General features: G+C 41.7%; 2 pseudogenes; both read left to right on the top strand.

Annotated features, from left to right (window-relative positions):
* Nucleotides 1-1,143: 1,143 nt before the first annotated feature.
* On the top strand, nt 1,144-3,104 carry LOC131367729 (cytochrome P450 2M1-like; annotated as a pseudogene).
* Nucleotides 3,105-6,102: 2,998 nt separating this feature from the next.
* On the top strand, nt 6,103-8,695 carry LOC131367728 (cytochrome P450 2M1-like; annotated as a pseudogene).
* Nucleotides 8,696-19,648: the final 10,953 nt, after the last annotated feature.

Below are 19,648 nucleotides of genomic sequence, written 5' to 3'. Positions count from 1 at the left end.
CACAAAGTTGGGAGCATGAAATTGTCTGAAATTTCTTGGTATTCTGAAGCATTAAGAGTTCCTTTCACTGGAACTAAGTGGCCAAGCTTAACCCCTGAAAAACAACACCTGAATTCAATGATTTGGAAGGGTGTCCAAAAACTTTTGGCAATATAGCGTATTTTTGAAACCGTCTGGTCAGCTCTTGATTCTTATTTTGTAAATACAAACCCAATATGTATTTTTGTTTAATAATTACAGCATCAACACATTAACTAGCACAAGCCCACTGATTGTGGGTAAAGATTGTTAATTCTCTCTCTCTCTCTCTCTCTCTCTCTCTCTCTTTCCAAGTATATACATAGTTAAGATATCTCTGTGTGTTTGCTGGTGTGTACATGAGTGTGCTTATCATGAACAATTAATACTTGTGCTTATCATGTGCTTATCAATGAACAAGTCCTCAGTCAAAAACTCATGCCCACTGCCAACCTCTCTACAGTCCAAAATGATAAAAATAATAAAGGTGCTCAATGTTCCTGTTCAAAAGGGCTGGAATATTTTCTGCCCAAGTCTATTCCTGATGTAACAACTCAACAAAAGAGCTTATGTTTTCCTTCCTTATAATATTAACTATTAAAAAAATTAGCAAGAAAATTAGTTATTCTTAGCATCTCAAACTCACTTACTCAACTCATCAATAAAATGTGAATGGGAAGTGTGACATAGTGGATATTTTATAGGCTACCCACTTGGGGTCATGGTCACAAAGAGTCTGTACATGTCTGTATAATGTCAGTAAATATGTGTGTACCATAGTAACCTTGTTTCTCTCTTCATCAAGCTCACCTTGTGCACAGGGGCATTGTCATGCTAGAACAGGGTTGGGCCACTTAGATTCATTAAGGGAAATTGTATTGCTCTAACACATACAAATACATTTTGACATACATTTGTGTGCTTCTTATGTAAATTTTTTTTTTTTTTTTTTTTACATTTCTCTCAATCAGCTCAGTAAAAAACATGGATCTATTTTCACCCTTTGGTTTGCCAAGACACCTGTTGTGGTGATCTCTGGATACTGAGCCCTGAAAGAAACAATGATTGGTATGGGTAATGAGTTTAGTGGCAGGGCAAACTACCCTCTCATAATGAAGACCACTAATGGATATTGTAAGTTCATTTATATCAATGATTTTGAACTGTTAATTATTTGTTTACATTTTTACTCTTGGCGGTCAGAGTATTAACTTTAATTTAAATATTTCCAGGAGCCAGTTTATGTAACATACTGTATATCCCCACCTCTTTCTTTTTATCAGTATTAATTTTTTTCCTTACAGGGCTATAATATTTTTCCCAAAATTGTGGGCCTTTTCTCTGGATGTCTCCATGACATGTTGTCAAAAGTGGAAGAGGCCAAAGGTTTATTTAAGCTTGAAGAAGAGGCACGGATGAAGGCACTGGATCCTTCTTCACCCCCTAAAGATTTTATTGAGGCTTTCCTTTTACAAATGGAAGAGGTAAAATCCCTCTTGCATGGTATTTATTTCATAGTATATGTTGTCAAACAGCTAAAATAACTAATCCTGTGGCTGGCAGAAAACACTACAATTTTATGTATATTGTATAAGAGGAAGAGAGAGTCAGCTGAACCCTCAGATGGACTCACTTCTTATCCATTTGTCACATAAAATCACTAAACTACTTTCTCAGTGTCCTTACTGACGGTCCATGGCGATGGCTAAGCCTACTTAAGAATCAGTCCACCTTTACAACTACAGTCATTATAAGCTACTGCATAAGAACAGAAAGACTCTCAGATTCCAGACATATTCCAGAGGGCAGCATGTTTCTTTCCCAGTAAGCAGATAAAGATAAAAACTAAAAAATGATCTTTTGCAGGAGAAACATAACCCTAATACAGAATTTACTTTCAATAACTTATTGTGCACAACATGGGCCATGTTTAGTGCTGGCACTGAGACTATGTCACACTGCATGTTTCTTATTTTTTTATTACTAAATACAGCATTAGTTGTGGAATAAAACATTATTGGCAGAGCAGCCAGTATTGGATATGGGATGCATTTACAGTATGATATTCCAGTAACATAAAATTAGTGCTGTGATTCTTTGATGTGTAGATATCATACATATTCCATATTATGTGTAGATATCATACAGATACATATTCTGTATTATACCCATCATCTTGAATAGCATGAGTCCAGAAGGAGATTGATGAGGTTGTAGGGCTAGACCGATGCCCTTCTATAGATGACAGACAGAACATGCCATATACAGATGCAGTCATTCATGAAATTCAGCGCACAATGGATATTACACCTATTGCTATTCCGCATAAAATGTTGAATGGCACAGAGTATAGAAATCTCATACCCAAGGTACCTTAACATATGCACAATCAGATCTTTATACACAAGCTTTATAAACAAGCTTTATATGCCTGTTTTATTGCACAATAATTTAAATTGTTTTTGAAAAAAAAGGCCCACTTTCCCTGAGGAAGGTTGTGTGTTTTTCTCTTCAGGGAACCATGGTTCTTTCTTTGCTGTCTTCTGTGCTTTTTGACCCTGAGCTATGGAAAAACCCTGACAATTTTGACCCAGAGAACTTTCTGGATGAAAAGGGACAATTCAAAAGAAGTGATGCCTTTGTTTTATTTGGAATGGGTAAGCTATAATCTAGTATGATCCATAGAATTGATCATGACTGACACTGCTATTCTGTGATTTTTATAGGCTCACTGCTTTCATTCTAAAACTGAAATTGTTATTAAATAAGGATGCCACATGACAACAGTTTACTGCAAAAAAACATGCAGTCACAGGTGAAAAGGTTCACTTACAAACATGAGCATTAGGAATAATTTGTTCTTTCCATCATTCATGCTTCAATCCTGTCTGTTTTGCACAGGGAAGCGGGCCTGTTTGGGTGAAGCTCTGGCCCGAGTGGAACTGTTTATTATTTTCACCTCTCTCCTCCAGCGCTTCACCTTCAGGGCCACTCAACCACCAGAAGAGATCGACACCACTCCTGCCAACTGCAGCTTTGGCCGTCTACCTCTTTTCTATGAGTGTTATTCTGTGCACAGAACATAAGCAGTTTTTCGTGGATGGCAACTTAATTATCCAGTTTTTTTTTAAATTATACAGTCGGAAGAATAAACATAACATATATGTTTCTGTAGCCTCTATAGACATTGCTTTCTTTTTACATTCTTTGCTTTTTACATTCTTGACATAATGACAAATTGTCCTAATGAGAATCTAGGTTCAAATATTCATTAATCATCTTTGATAGAGTCTCTTGTATGTAATTTTGAAAGTCTGCAACATGTGCAGTTAAACATGTCAGTAGCTGGCTAGCTTGCTGCTCATTATTTTCTACATTCTCCTTAAATGTGAAACTTTCTCTTGTTCCTTTTTAACTAATGAGCTTTACAATAAATGTTAGTACATGTTATATTCTTCAAAATTTCTCCTTTGCCATATCTGTTGAATATTTTCATCAACTCTGTGGTCTAACTGTTGCTAGAACTGGAGATCAGCCAGGACACCTGTGTATGCATTTTGGTGCACAAACACAGACAGCAACTAAATGTAAAGATTTTCTTGTGATTGAACTTAAATCATGCTTTTTCAAGTAAAAATGATCAATAGCCATTAATTTACTTACTTTTTTCTACTTTTATTTTTGTGATATTTAAAAAATCAGTGACAAAAACCATTAAAATACACGGAATATACATGCCTATTAATATAGAAATAAATTTCCATTCGACTACTCACAGATTCGTGCTGTTAATGATATTATGAGAGTATGGAATTTTGAAGGGACAACAAGAAATTTGAAATAAATGCTCACTAAATCAAGATTTAATTTGCAGTAATTAAGTAATAGACCAAAGTAACCAAGATGCCACCTAGTGGTTGTAAATAATATAAAACTTCTGCGGATTTTTTGAACGCCACCTTTATTAAGTCCTATCTGATGTGTATATGACTCTTAGCTGTCATGAAGTTTACTTTATCCTAAAGCATTCGGATCTCAATTCATGCATACTGCTAGCAGTATAGCTAATCAAAAGAGAGACATACAGCAAATAACAGCATATGTAGCATATTTGTTAAGCACACCTCTAACCACACTTAATACAGATGGTTGTCCTTGGTGTATCAAATTACATTAATAGAAAAAAGTGCCTAATGACCTACCCCATGCACTTCTTCTATACCCAATGGGCTAATCTTTCTTTAAAGAAAAAACTCTACCCTAAAACACATAAGTTCATAATATAATATAATATAATATAATATAATATAATATAATATAATATAATATAATATAATATAATATAATATAATATAATATAATATAATATAATATAATATGTTCATCTTAAAATATAAACATGAGCTACTTTGTGATAATGTGGATTATTGTTGTTTCTGTGAGAAGATGATAGCTGTGATCCATCTCGGTGTCAGCGGACATTGCTAGTACACTTATGATGGTGTTTAATAATAGAAAAAATTGACTTAATTGTTAGATTCTTAAAACAAAAAGACTGCTTTTTCTTAGTCACTAGTACACACACAGTCATGACAGCTATATAATCTAGAATGGAACATAAGACATTTTAATGACTTGATTTTTAAAACTTTTCTTAATAAGACTATGGCAAAATAGTAATGATCTTTAATAATTATAATTGATATAATTATTATATATCTATATAATATAGATATTATATAGATATATAATAATTATATATTTATATTTATAATAATATAAATTATTATATTATTGATATAATAATTGATATATATATATATATATATATATATATATATATATAAGGGTATATATATATATATATATATGCACATCCAGTAGTGTGTAATTATAGCGCCACTGCTGGCCCCCAACCTTCTCATGACTCCTCAATAACAGACCCCAAGTTTGACAATCTAAAAAAAAGTTGTTGTTGTTGTTGTTGTTGTTATTATTATTATTATTATTATTATTATTATTATTATTATTATTATTATTATTATTAGTAGTAGTAGTAGTATTTTATATTTATTATAATAAGATGTAACAATTATACAAAGGAAATTCTACACAGTTGCGTCTGCATCTCTTGCATTTGTAAATTAGTTTCCATTTTGCAAGTGTGTGACAGTATGCAAACCTGGGCTCAGAAGCAAACCTGAGAACTTTACTCATGAAACATTGTGACATAATCCACAATATTTGTTATTGATTTGTTTAATATTTTACATTTTAAGTGAATGAATTTGTTCATCAAATTAATTTTAATTAAACTGCAAATAATTGTTGGCTTTTCTGAAACAGACTCTGTTAACAGGCTCACCCAGGGGCGTCACTAGGGCTAATCATTCGGGGCTCGAGCGTTTTATCCCAAATTTTGCCACAGGGGTGACTAAAATACCTTATAGCCCTTAAGCGGGACAGCAATAAAAAAAAAAAAAACGGTCAAAAAAAAAACAAACAACAATGTTATTATTCAGATCATAGTCTAACTTTTAATGATAAAAGTAGGCTAACAAATGTATATTGTGTCAAAAAGGAGGCCCACTGTCTTTGATTTTGAAAACCCCTGACATATAGGACCCGTTTGAATATTATTCCAAACCCAAGACGTACAAAAGCCTTAAATTAAATAAGCCTAAAGATAGATCTAAATAAAATATAAACTGTTAAAGCACTAAGACATTACAGTCTGAACATCATGACTTTCTATTATTCAACTAATGCAGTATTTAAGTTAAAATACATACAAAAGGGCCTCATGAGAAATTTGAATGGTTTTGGAGGAATATATATTTCCATCGTCTAAACGCAGTTCCTCTGTGCTTGGATATATTTCCTGCATGCTGGAGCAACAGCGTTGTTGTGTACTTTGTTTTACTTTGCAAGGAACAGGAAAATAAATAGTTGGAGTGATTGACAGTAAAAAGGGAGGAACACTACTGCCCTTTTGTGTAACGGCCCGCCTCAGTGTAATATAAAACAGTCACATAGTTGTACTGAGTTACAGAATATTTGAATTTGTCCTGCAGTAAACACAATTCTGCTGCACTGCATTTGTTAAACCCCTATAATGGATGTACTGTTTGCTTTACAGACAAACCTTTGGCCTTTATTAATTGCTGCTGCTGTTTTCTTTTTTATTTGGAAAAGTCGCAGTAAAGAATATCAGTGTAAGTTTGGACGGCTGCCTCCAGGTCCAGCTCCTGCACCTGTGGTTGGGAATTTCTTTCAGGTTTATGTAAAGGAACCGTACAAGTATTACCTTGAGGTTAGTAACTAATCACTTAAATAATTTTTTATTATTTATTTATTTTTTTAGAAAATGACTTTCAGTAAAAAAGATGGTTCTTTTAGGCTTACCAATCTACTAACTTAATAATTCAGTTCATAAATAATAGTTAAGGAAATATTTAAATACTATGAGCTATTTTATATGGATAACATTTTGTGGACATCTGACCTAACATTCACATGTGCTTTTAGAAACAACTAATTGAAGATTTAGTCCTCCTTTGCTGTTATAACAGCCTTACTCTTCTGGTAAGGCTTTACAATAGATTATAGAGTTTTGCTGTGGGAATTTTCATTCAGCCACATTAACATTAGTGAGGTCAGGCTCTGATGTTTGGTTTATCTCAAAGGTGTTCAAAGGGGTTGAGGCCAGGGCTCTGTGCAGGTCACCCAAGTCCTTGCACTCCATCCTTGGTACACCATATCTTTGTGGGACAAAGGACAAGGACACTGTCATGCTGGAACATGTTTGCCCCCCCCCTTTCTTTTTACAGTAAAGGTACATTGTAAAGCTACACCATGCAAAGACATTCTCTACAATTGCATGCTTCCAGTTTTATGGGAACAGTTTGTGAAAGGCTCTCATATCAGTTGTATTATGTTGGTGCAGGCTTTTTTTTTTTGGGTGTAACTGATAGCTTTCTAGTAATTTATCAGTCTTAAGGGTACTGATTAAACACAACATTAATCATTAACAGCTCCAGATTAATAAATTTTAATATTTTTAATTTCTCTTTATCAGCTCAGTAAAAAACATGGATCTATTTTCACCCTTTGGTTTGCCAAGACACCTGTTGTGGTGATCTCTGGATACCAAGCCCTGAAAGAAACAATGATTGGTATGGGTAATGAGTTTAGTGGCAGGGCAAACTGTCATAATGATGATCACTAATGGATATGGTAAGTTCAATTACGCCCATGATTTTGAACTTGTATTTATTTGTTTACATTTTTACTCTTGGTGGTCACAGTATTTCTTGCACTGCAGGTGTTTTGGTCAGCAATGGGGAAAGATGGAAGCAGCTTCGGAGGTTCACTCTGTTAACCCTCAAGAACTTTGGGATGGGTCGACACACCATCAAGGACAAGGTGAAGGAGGAGGCCAGCTGTCTCGTCCAAAGTTTTAGAACATTTGGAGGTATTGCTTATTGCTCTCAGATTTATGCAGAATCTCATCTAACTTTTTTTTTTGAGCAAAAAAGTTCATCTTTGAGCAATGTCCAAATTGATAATTCCTTAATGCAAGCTTTAACTCAACTCTAAATACAGCCCTAATGATCTAGAACAGACGAACAGTTCATTCTCATACCAATTCACCCAGTACATATGTGGCGGTACTAGATTTGGGTCTGGGCTTAGATAACACCACCCTTTCTCCCTACGCTTACATTTGACTCATGACTCAAAATAACCGACTATGCCACCCCGGGGGCCTATTACCGGGGACTCACCCTCTGCTTAAGTTCACCGGACACACAGGTTTAGCTACGGCTGAGTCAGGTATCAGACCAGAGTTGACCACACAAATTTTTATTTAAATTAGCAGATAAAAGGGATATACATAAAACAACCAAACAATCACTAAGTTTACCTCTCCAGATTGGATGCTGGCCTCCCTAAGCCAGAGAACACCAAACTCACGTGCACCCCAACACCACAGCACGTACACAACACCACTGTGAGCACTGCAGCCACCAGATACACCACCAACATGCGGAAAAGGCACACACTCTGGCTATCGCTGGCTGCCCCAACTCTGAAGGGAAAAATAGCACCTTGCAGGTTTCAAACAATCACATACACACACACACCCTTCACTCCAAACCAAAAAGGAAACAACGTTTACAATTATCAGCACACATCATGAAAAGAAATAAAGAAAAAAAATAAGGAAAAACAAAAAAAAAAGCAACTGATGTATAGTAATACAAACAGAAACCCAGAACACATTAAGCAGATGCACTAATCAATAAAGAATAAACCAAATAAAGAACAGCACTGTTTAAAAGAAAGACATAAAAAACAAGCAAAAGAAAATAAGGAAAAAGAAAACGAAACAGAAACCTAAATGACAACACAAAAATGGTGACGTCGTGTGTGAGCCGAACACATCTACACACGCCACTTCCGGCTATGACTTAACGCTGTACCTTCAGCCGTGCAACCTGGAGGATTATAAAACAACCATCAATATTGGGCTGCCCAGTTCTCCAACATTGCGAGCTAGAGCAGAAGGAAAGGATTACGTCAAACCCAAGGTGCAACTCTCCTAGATTCCACCGCGCCAATGGCTTGGTCCAGTAGCTGCACCACACCAGCCAAGATCGCGATGTCCATCTGATCGGTTACAACGATGAGGTAAATCTTCTCACAATTTAGTCCAGCGTGTTAATGGTCACACGAGCGACCGCAGAAGCAAATCTCTCCAATGGTCATACGAACATGAAAGCCAAAAGCCTGCTGCACTGTTGCTTAGCCAACCGTTAGCTGATAATCGTCAGTTTAACCCACACAAGTATTCCCTCTAGCGATGAATATAGACTTCCAGTTCCGCTCCTCAGTCCACACTCATAGGCATTCACACGGAACTCCAGAAATGAGGCAATGCTAGGTAGGGGTGCTTCCCATGATGTCACTACTGCTCATTTTATACCCTCGGAACTAAAGGCCAATCAAGTCCCAGCCAAATCACTCTTAAAGTGACAGTACTGCTACAATCTACCTCCCCTTTTGTCATCGTCGTCCCGGCGATGAAACAATACAGTTGTTACATGAGTTCATCCCCACACTCTAATCCCAAGGCCTAAACAGAGCCACCACAGCATTGGACTCTAGCACAGGGGAACCAGGAGCTCTGATGGCTCCGCTCCCTACCGATCGTGGTAAATGATGCACATTAGAATGTTGACCTGCACCTACTCGGCTGGTTCGACGTGGGGCCACACCAACTGAATTAACGGGACCTAACGGAGTAGTTATGACTGCAGGTAACAGACCTGAATCACTACTGCTACCTTCCCTTGGGGGTGCCTGCTCAGTATCCTCCAAAGACACTGCCTCTACTGACTCTGAGGGAAGCCTACCCCCAATGGCACCTTCCTGAGCCAGTAATGGGGCCCCAGACACCACATAGGCCAGATCCCCATCTTCTGGTTCTACCTCGGTCCCTAGTGATTCTGACAAGTTCATTTGTATCTCAGGTGTATTCCCTAATGCTGCCTTTCCCTGGACTCGAGGCTTCAAGGCCGTACGATGTACATGACAAACCTTACCCAGGTCATCCACTGGGGCCACTGTATAAACCGAGCCACCATTCTGAGGAGCTTTTACCACCTGATGTACCATGGAATTCCACAGATCCTGGATCTTGTGGCGACCCCGAACCCCATAGTCTCGTAGGTAGACCAATTGACCCTCTCTTAATGGTAACTCCCTCACCCGCTGATCATGTCCAGCCTTAACGACGACTTGCAGTCACCTGTAACCGTTCTCGAGCACCCTCTATAGCAACCTGTAATCGTGCCTGATGTTCAACCATCCATTGATGGACTGTACCTGCCACAGGCTCTTGGACTCGAGCCAGCAGGAAATCTATGGGCAACCTTGGTTCTTGCCCAAACATCAAAAAGAAGGGAGACTCACTGGTGGCCTGATGTGGAGTTGTATTATAACAAAACACCACCTGCGTTAGGCAAGACGCCCAGTCTCTCTTTCTTCCGGTGGGCAAAGTTCGAAGCAAATTATGCAGGGTCCAATTGAACCTCTCACATTGACCATTACCAGCCAGGTGGTAGGGAGTGCTACGGGACTTACCCACCTGATAGAGGCTACACACCTGCTGTATTAAATTGGAATCGAAGTTACGGCCCTGGTCAGAATGAATCCTCCCAGGGACACCAAACTTGAAGCCATTCCTCCACCAAAACACGGGCTACAGTCTCAGCCCGCTGATCCCTAGTGGGTACTGCCACTGTAAATTTACTAAAAACATCAGTCATCACTAATACGTTCTCCTGCCCCAATTGGGACGGCTCCAACAGGGTGAAATCAATGGCCACTATCTCATTTGGGCGAGAGGCCAACAAATGCCCCATATAACTGTGAGCAACTGGTGCCACATCTTTAGCTTGTTGACACCACTCACACGCCTGAATCCAGCGGGCAACATCAGCTGACATACCTGGCCAATAGCACCGCTGATGGACCAACTCAAGGGTACGTTCCGTACCTTGGTGTCCATGGTTCTGATGTAACTGGGTCAGTACCTCAGACTGTAAAGTTGCTGGCAGCACTAACTGGAGCACCACTTCACCACCATCAGGATGAAGTACCCTGCGATACAACAGGCCCTCGCGCTCTACCAACCGATCCCACTGCCTGAGGAGCATAACCACTGACTTAGAAAGAGATTGCCGCTCGTGTGGCACTAGACGTTGTCCACGCTGCCAAAACCTTAGGGCTTCCCTTATGTCAGGGTCTCTCTCCTGTAATACCATAAGTTCAGGCACAGACTGACTCGACCAAGCCTGCATAGACCTTACTGTGGATGCCTGAGCTGGTTCTACAGCAACTGCTTGCCTCAGCAACTCGGGAACTACCACTCCCAAGGAACTACTCTCCTCACCAGAATGTAACCGTGACAGTGCGTCTGCATTTTGGTTAGTTTTTCCTGGCCGATACTGAACCACAAAATCAAAAGGAGCCAATTACTGCTCACCTCTGCTCAGTAGCCCCAAGCTTGGCTGTAGCCAAATGACTCAGTGGGTTATTATCGGTGCGTACAATGCACTTGTGCCCCACAAGTACTCACAGAATTTTTTGGCCATGGCCCACTTAAGAGCCAAAAACTCCAGACACATAGAGCTATAGGTGGCAGTATTGCGCTCGGCTGGCTGAAGACTACGGCTAGCATAAGCAATAGGTCTGACCTTACCGTCAGCCTCCTGCACAAGCACTGCTCCCAGTCCTGTATGGCTGGCATCAACCTCCAAAATGAACGGTTGCGTGAAGTCTGCATAAGCTAATACAGGAGCGGTGGTAAGCTTCTGTTTTAATGTCCGAAACGCGGCCTCGCATTGCTCTGACCAACTTGTCGTCAATTCCTGCCTGCGTTTAGGGTCTTGCCCCTAATCAGTTCAGCTACAACTTGGTGCAGTGGAGTTGCCAACTTCGCAAAACCTTCCACAAAGCGCCGATAATAACTAACAAAACCCAAAAAGGTTCGCAACTCTGACACAGTCCTAGGACGGGGCCACTGGGCCACAGCCTCCACCTTACTTGGATCTGTTGCTATGCCCTGAGATGAAATTACATGGCCCAAATACTGTACCTCCTCTCGAAAAAATGCACACTTTGCCAATTTTACCTTGAGGCCTGCATCTCTTAGACGACCCAGCACCATCTTCAAACGTTGTAGATGTTGCTGTACTGATGAGAAAAACACAATAATGTCATCCAGATATAACAAAACAGACTGGTGTCGCTGGTCACCAAAGAGCCGCTCCATCAAGCGTTGGAAGGTACCCGGTGCGTTACAAAGACCAAATGGCATACGGTTCCATTCGAACAATCCAAAAGGAGTACAGAAAGCTGTCTTAGGATGGTCAGGTTCAGAAACTGGAACCTGGTTGTATCCACTAGCCAAATCTAGCGTCGAAAACCACTGAGACCCGGTCAAGGAATCTAATGTTTCCTCAATACGAGGCAACAGAAAAGCATCCTTATGCGTTTTGGCATTAAGCTGCTGATAGTCTACGCATAAGCGGAGGCTACCGTCCTTCTTCCTGACTAGCACCACTGGGGAGGCATATAGACTGCAACTTTCCCGAATGATTTGGGCTTCAAGTAACTGGCTAATATGAGTCTTCACCAGCTCATATTCTGATGGGGGAATCCGTCTATAGCGTTGTCGAACAGAAACATCATCCGTTAAGGGAATTTCATGCGAAAGGAGGCTAGTACAACCCAGGTCCCCTTCATGGGCTGAGAACACACATTGGAACTCTCTAAGGAGGGCCCTAACCTGCTCCTGATCTCCATCTGATAGCTCCCCTAAATCAACTGCCTCAATTTGCTCCCCCACTGACCTAGCAGAGGCATCACAAGAAGAGATACGAGCAGTCACTGCTGGAACTTCAGTCAACCCGACACGCCTGGGGACCAGGGGGACATCTTTCACCATCACACTCACGGGCAAAATGACCTGGTTGTTGGCACCGCCTGCAAATCACTGCAGCAGAACGAGACAAATGATCCTGTACAAAGGAGGTGCGATTACGGGCTACGGCTCTAGTAAGCTGATCAATCTGCTGTTGCTGTCGATGCACCAACTCCTGCAGCTCACCCAATTCGGACGAGGACCCGCTACCAACTGGACCTAACCCCAAGCCTCCCTGTACCCCATACTGTATCCCACTTAGAACAGGTACTGACTGACTCTGACCTCTCGTCCCGCCTGGCATCCCCTCTCTCTCCCAACAAATCGCTTCCCCACGGACCTCTAACAACGTTGCAGCAGGCTGACATCGTATGACTTGCTTTAACTCCCTCCGAAGAGCATTATCAGAGACATATTCAACAAACTGATCCCTCACAATGACATCCGCATTTGAAATAGGATAGGGTGAATGGCTTTTCACTTTCTCGAACAGGTGTAGCAATGCCAAGGAGAACTCTAATAGTGTTTCCCCCTCATGTTGCCGACGTGAGTAAAAGGCTTCTTGTAATGCAATGTATGACTCTGCACATCCATATAGCTCACGTAAGGCAAAGATTATTTTATCTGGATCACTCTTATCAGCATTCGACTGATATTTAATCTCCTCTCGGGCCTCCCCCTCTAGATGATCAAACAAGAAAAAGGCCTGATCAGTGGCCACCACGTTACGTACACGCATACATGCTTTAGCTTCTTCCACCCACTCTTCAATGCCAATCCCTGATCTACCATTAAATTTTGGACAGCCTCTGTCTCACCGGGCGCCCGATCCCGCCGCAGTCTCTCATTATCTGCTTGTAACTGGGCCACCAAATCTCTCATTGCCTGAAGTTCGTCCTCCATGATTGAACGCACTGTTAACACAACACAGTCACCACCAGTTAGAAAATGACCAATTACACAAACAAACAAGAGAAAAAAAAAATACACATATACACAAACACCAAAGTCAACTCATGGTCTGAATCAAAACTCCAGCCGTTATCCTGCCGACTACGCCAAATGTGGCGGTACTAGATTTGGCTCTGGGCTTAGATAACACCACCCTTTCTCCCTACGCTTACATTTGACTCATGACTCAAAATAACCAACTATGCCACCCCGGGGGCCTATTACCGGGGACTGTGGGAGATAATTTTGTAAATGAGGATATATGTATGAGGTGTGTGTTTGATGTAGTGTGAAATAATCGGGGGACAGCAGGAGTGAGTTCTCAGGTAAGGTTTATTCGTTACATCGTTTGAGCTTAAGAACAATATAAGGTTTAACACGGCATTTTGGCCTGTCACGGGCCTTGCACACAGGCTGCAAGGGCTTTGAAGAACAAATAGTTGTATCAATGATGTCAGTCTGGCAGGCCTTCTCTGCGGTACCAGGCTTTCCAAACTTGGACCAATCAATGGCAGAGGTGCACCCTAGATTATTATGGTCAATCTTCGCTCCGCTGGTACCTGGAGCGGCAGTGATCTCATCATGAAGTAAACGCAGCACGTGCTGGATGGCAATGGTGGTACCAGGCGAAATATCTAGAGTACATACGTAGAAGACAGCGGATAAATCAGAAAAGTCGTGAAGTGTAGAGTGTAATAAAAGAAAGGGTGTTGGCCCCTGAAGGACTGAGAACTTACCCATGCTGTCTCCTGAAGAAGAATGAGGTGTTGGCAAGAGTGAGGCCGAAGACAATCCCACTGGTGGGGGCGGAAAACGCCCAATTTTTAATATAATGATGTAGGGAAGTTTTAATTATAATGGTATTTGAAAAGTTGTAAATTCAAAGATAATGGTGTAAAAAAAGAATCTAAAAGGTCTAAAAAAGAAAGATGGGTGGGATTGTCTAGGCAAAGAACCAGTGACGTGTTGCATTGGGAAGATAAGGGAAATGTATATAAAGGCTGTAGTTGGAGTTCCCCGAAGAGAGGTTGTTGGGACGTTCATGCGTGAGCATCTCAATTCTTGTGTCAGCGCTGATTACAAAATAAAAATCTCTTATCTGCATTCATCTAGTCTGCTTGATTGGCTTATTTAGTTTTGAGGCCTTACTAACTATGAGTCTCACTTAGACTGAGCTGTCAGGTCAGTGTGGAGCTGGAGTCAGATTTTAGTAGTGAGTACAGTAGAATTTTTATTCCACATTGTTTTGGTGACCCCGACGTGATTTAAAAAAAAAAACGAGATTGGCACAGAGAGAACAGCAGAGCCCCAGACCCGGGACCTGAGGCTGCGGCTGCCGCCCACGGACCAGACACGGGATCCAACTAGGACAGAGGTAAGGCAGAAGCCTGTTTAACCGAATTTCTGCATTAGTTGTGTGTGGTCTGGGGTGGCGGAGGCGCTCAGCCCAGGGTTGGATCAGCTCTGCTCCAACCTACTGAGGTAGAGGGGCAGAGTGAGTGTAAGTTAAAACCACATAGAGTGACATGATAAATTGCATGTTTTGTATTGAAAAGACTAGATGATGTCAGATGTATGAATGTGTAAAGGCCTGTATGATCGAAAGTCCTGGTGGGTTCCAGGTGGTATGAGAGAAATTCCTGTGAAAAAGACCTTATTTGGACGCAAACGGAGCGTTTAGTAGCAGAATAGTAAGTTCTGTGAATGTGAACACCGTCACTGGAAAAAGAAAAATAAGTGTCAAGTAGCAGGTGATAAAAGAGAAGAGTAAAATTCCTGGATCCGGGTGGTAGTGAAAGGAAATAAGAGAAGAAAAGAGAAATATAGTGAAAAATCCCGGATCTAGGTGTAAGAGAAATAAGAGAATAAAGAGAATATAAAGAGAAAAAGCGCTGAATAGAAAAGTCCTGGATCCATGCGGTAGGAAAATAAAGAAAAAATAAAGAATAAGGAGAGGCCTGCTGTCGGCCTTTTTCTGTTGTCTGTCCTGATTGTATTGCATGCAGTGTGTGGGTGTGTTGAGTGCGAGGGGCTGTGTGAGTGTGAGTGCATGAGGAAAATAAATGGTGATTGGATGTGCGCACTGTAAATAGCACTGTATTAACCTTTTGTCTACTAACACTATTACTGTGAGATTATAGGAAAACCAGTGTGTACATGCATGCACATTGATATGGAATGTGATATATGAAACAGGTGGGGATGATAGGGCTGAAGTTGAAAAGGAACTGCAACAGAGTGGAAAAATAAGGCAGAAGTCTTTGTGAGAGTAAAGGAATCACCGTGCATGGATGTAATCATACTGAGGTTTGATATATATGTTTTAGAGGTGCATTACGTGAGAAATGAAGGGAAAGTAAGGGTAGTGATGGTGTGGACCAGAATAGCCTTTAGAATAAATCTTATAGTGAAGCGGGCGTCCACATATCGTAAGTGAGGACCTAGTGCCAAGTGTGAGCTAATGTTTCATCTCAATTAGTTGTGCACTCATTGAATTGGATGAATACGTGTATCTGTCGCTCGTATAATTGTTCCACCCTCTACTGATGTGAAAGTGTGGTTTGACATCCATGGGGTCCATGTGAAGATGTAGCACACCGAAGGACACTACTGCTCCTGAATGGTGGAAGTGTTTGTATCCGCCTACACGGGACGACACCGTGTGAGTGCTTACTTTACCGTTCCGGAGGAACTAAGTGAGGAAATTCCCAATATTATCACAGAAAGAGCAAAAACTCGCGGATTAGAGCTAAGTCTTAGCAGTCCACTACCATTCAAGCGAATTGGCTATAGGTTTCCAAATAGGTTTGAAAGGGAGTTCGCGGAGGCAGCACTAGAGTTGTTGAGGAAGGAAGCTGGGAAACTCCTGGTTAGGGTCAATTTAATGTGGCCTATGACCCCAAGAGGTCCTCAATACACGGAAGTTTGGATTAGCATGTGGAAGTTGGGGCAGGATCGTAGGTTGTGGAAGTGTTTCATTGCAGGAAGTTTAACAGTAGACCCTCAGGTGATGATGAAGAATTAAAAAGAACAAGGGTGTGTGTGTGTGTGTGGAAAAAGATTCAGTGCTTTCTGGAGTGGTGGAGAGGTGTGTGTGTGTGTGCGGGGGCATTGTGCCAAGAAAGAGTGAGTAAGAGCGGAGACATCCCCCCTAGAAGGAGGAATTTCATACAGAATAAGTGAGGGAAAAGAGTTGTACATATGAATAGGCTGAGGAGTTCAGCGGCTAGAGACACGGTTTGTGGACTTGGGACGAAATCAAAAGTGGCTGAAAGCAGGCTTAGCGAGGGAGGGATATTGTGCAATCAGCAGAAGGGAATACTCAGGAAAAATCCACCTAAAACTTGGGTCTGCATTCTATTGGGCCACTCAGTGAATTGTAAAAAGTGTGACCCAGATAATACAACATTACCCTTATTGAAGTGTTGAACTATTATATTGACACCATATACTGCATGCGCACTACTGTTTTCTTCAGCTGTATGGCCTTTCGCCAAGACTTGGAGATAGAAACAAGGGGAATACGCACACACTTTTGGGATGAGCGGACATATAAAGATAGAGAAGGAGTAGAGCACTGGCAGCCAGAAGATTTGATTAGAGATAAATTGTGGGCCCTGACAAAGTTTGACGGACTGTACACCTTACAAAGAACGTTCCCTGACTTAGACTGGTACGAAGCCTTGAGGAAGATTTGGCGCCCCAAGTTGTTGAGTCCTATATTGAGAGCACTAGTTGACGCTCCTGAGCCCAGCAGTGTAGCCATCCCAATATTTGATTTCATCAGTGACCCATATAAGGAGGACGACGAACCCCTGGCAGAGTTATTCCAGCCCAGACCAAGCCAGTACAACTATTGTTTGGGATTGACAGTAGACTGTGACAGTAGAACTGCGACTCGTACATTGGGAAAGAGGTTTTGCAACGTCAGTGCTGATTGATAAGATCAATGTGCTCGGTGAGAAGATAAGAAAGAATCCAGTAAGGCCGAGCTTGACAGTGAAACGAATCAGCGTCGCACTGATGTGGTCAGAAGGCAACAGGAATCCAGGAGAGAGAAGTAGCGCATACAGGGCACAACAGGGGTGCATCATGAGTGAAGGGAGAAGACAGCCTACACCAGTTGACATTATAATAGAGCAACACAAACCTGATGAGAAGTATGTCAGGAAGTGTATGAGAAAATGGCATGACAGGACTCAGTGGACATGGCAGTGGCCGGTGGAAGGAACATTTGATGAAAAGGCCTGCTCAGAAGTGAGAGAAATGCTGAGACACTGGAAGCCATGCAAAGATGATGATAAATCCAGAGGAAAGAAGTATAGGCGATTAGAGATTCTGGAATGGTTCATGAGAGAAGGAAAGAAGGTCAGAGAAGTGGAAGAAGTGGTGAAGCGAGCGATAAAGAAGGAAGAAGAGTGGAGTAGAGAGGAGAAAGAAATAGAAAGACCACCGCCAATCTACTGTCCACCACCCAACTGGGCAGGGAACAAGTGGGAGTGTATCCAACCTTAACGGACTGCTATGCCGACTGGACAGGATGGGAAGACGTGGAGATATCAGTTGAAAACCCAATTAAGGGAAAAATTAGAAGGAGCAAAGAAACAGGGGGAAATCACAGTGAAAATGAGGAAGAAGGGGAGGCAGAGGAGATACTGCAAAGAGCAAAAAAAGAGAGTGAAGAGTATTTGCAAAAGGGAAAAGAGTTCACACACTCAACACCAGTGGGGGACAGTGCTGAGAGATATATCTCAACGTGTGCGAGTGGGCCTACAGCGCCTCCCACGCTCCCGGAAGAATGGGAAGAGATGAACCAATGAGTGAGGAACAGGGTGTGTATCATCAATCCCGAACAGAAAAGACAACAGGGCCACCGGAAAAACAACCATGTGCTGAATACTGGCGAGAAGATCCAGAGAGACAGGTTAGAGGAGTGCTGTACATAGAGCCAAGGGAAGATGCAATAAAGAGACAGAGGGACACCAGAGAGCAGAAGGTGAGGGATAGTGTTCGTAATTTCGCGCAGCAGCTGGAAGATTTAGAAGAGCGCTTACAAAATTCAGTTACAGCGTTGGAGGAGCAGCTGGAACGGGAGCGCACGAGACCAAGAACCTTAAGGGACAAGAAGTCATTAAAAGCACCACAGAGATATGGGTTTGATGACGAGGAAGAGGTTTGAATGAATCCCCTGGTGACAAAAGGAAGAGATGTGCAATATGTTCCATGGACATTTATGGATATGGTAGGATTAAGCTCACAGCTACCGGAGATATGTAATGGAGGGCAGAGGTGGATTACAAAGTTTGAAGAAAAGACAGCAGGACATACCTTGTCGATAGGAGATGTGAAGGCCATATTAGCCCAAACAATAGGGAAAGCAAAGACAGCTGAAATACTGGATGAAGCTGGACTAAAAGGAGCAATGGATCTACCAGGCTGGGATGCTATAGCACTGGGGACATGGAGAAATAGGTTGTGGAATGAAATAAGGAAAACCTACCCCACGAAAATGGACCCAGGACAACTGGAACACATGATTCTGAAGGAAGAAGAAAATGTAGTAAAATTCATTCATGATTATCAGAATAAATGGAAGGAAGAGACAGGTGGAACATGGGACGAGACAGACACAAGTAAAGGACTGTTTAAATTAATGCTGAAGAAATGTCTACCAGAACCAGTCCAAACCTTGTTGGATGAGGTGGTCGGTCTAAACTCCATGACTTGGGATACCTACAAAGCACATGTGATACATTATGTGGAACAATACAGAAAAAAACAAAAAGACGAGAAAACAGCCTCAGAGGCCCTACTGACACAGCTATATAAAACACAGCTTGGCGAGTTGACAAGAGCTAGATAGAAAGAAAAGGAGAGAGAAAAAGCAGGAAAAATACAAGCCGCAGTGGTTATCCCAGCAGGCCAAGAACCTGTACAGAATAACCAAATGCTGCCGCAACAAGGACAAACACCACAGCAACCGCAAATGATGCCACAACCGCAGGTGGCAGCACCAAACTCATAGCATCCACAAAATAGCCAGGTGTACCCAATGACCCAACCCATTAATGTCCACATTGGCGGTGCACAAGGAAGATTTAGAGGACGCCCAATGAGAGGTCGGTGGCAAGGGAGAAGGCAGCCGTGGGAACGATTTGGATCACCACCACAGGGATATGCGCCGCA

This window comes from Hemibagrus wyckioides, linkage group LG17 (assembly GCF_019097595.1).
Source record: "Hemibagrus wyckioides isolate EC202008001 linkage group LG17, SWU_Hwy_1.0, whole genome shotgun sequence".
NCBI classification, from domain to species: Eukaryota; Metazoa; Chordata; class Actinopteri; order Siluriformes; family Bagridae; genus Hemibagrus; species Hemibagrus wyckioides.
The sequence above is the reverse complement of the archived record's forward strand: the minus strand, read 5'-3'. Positions and strand labels throughout refer to the sequence as shown.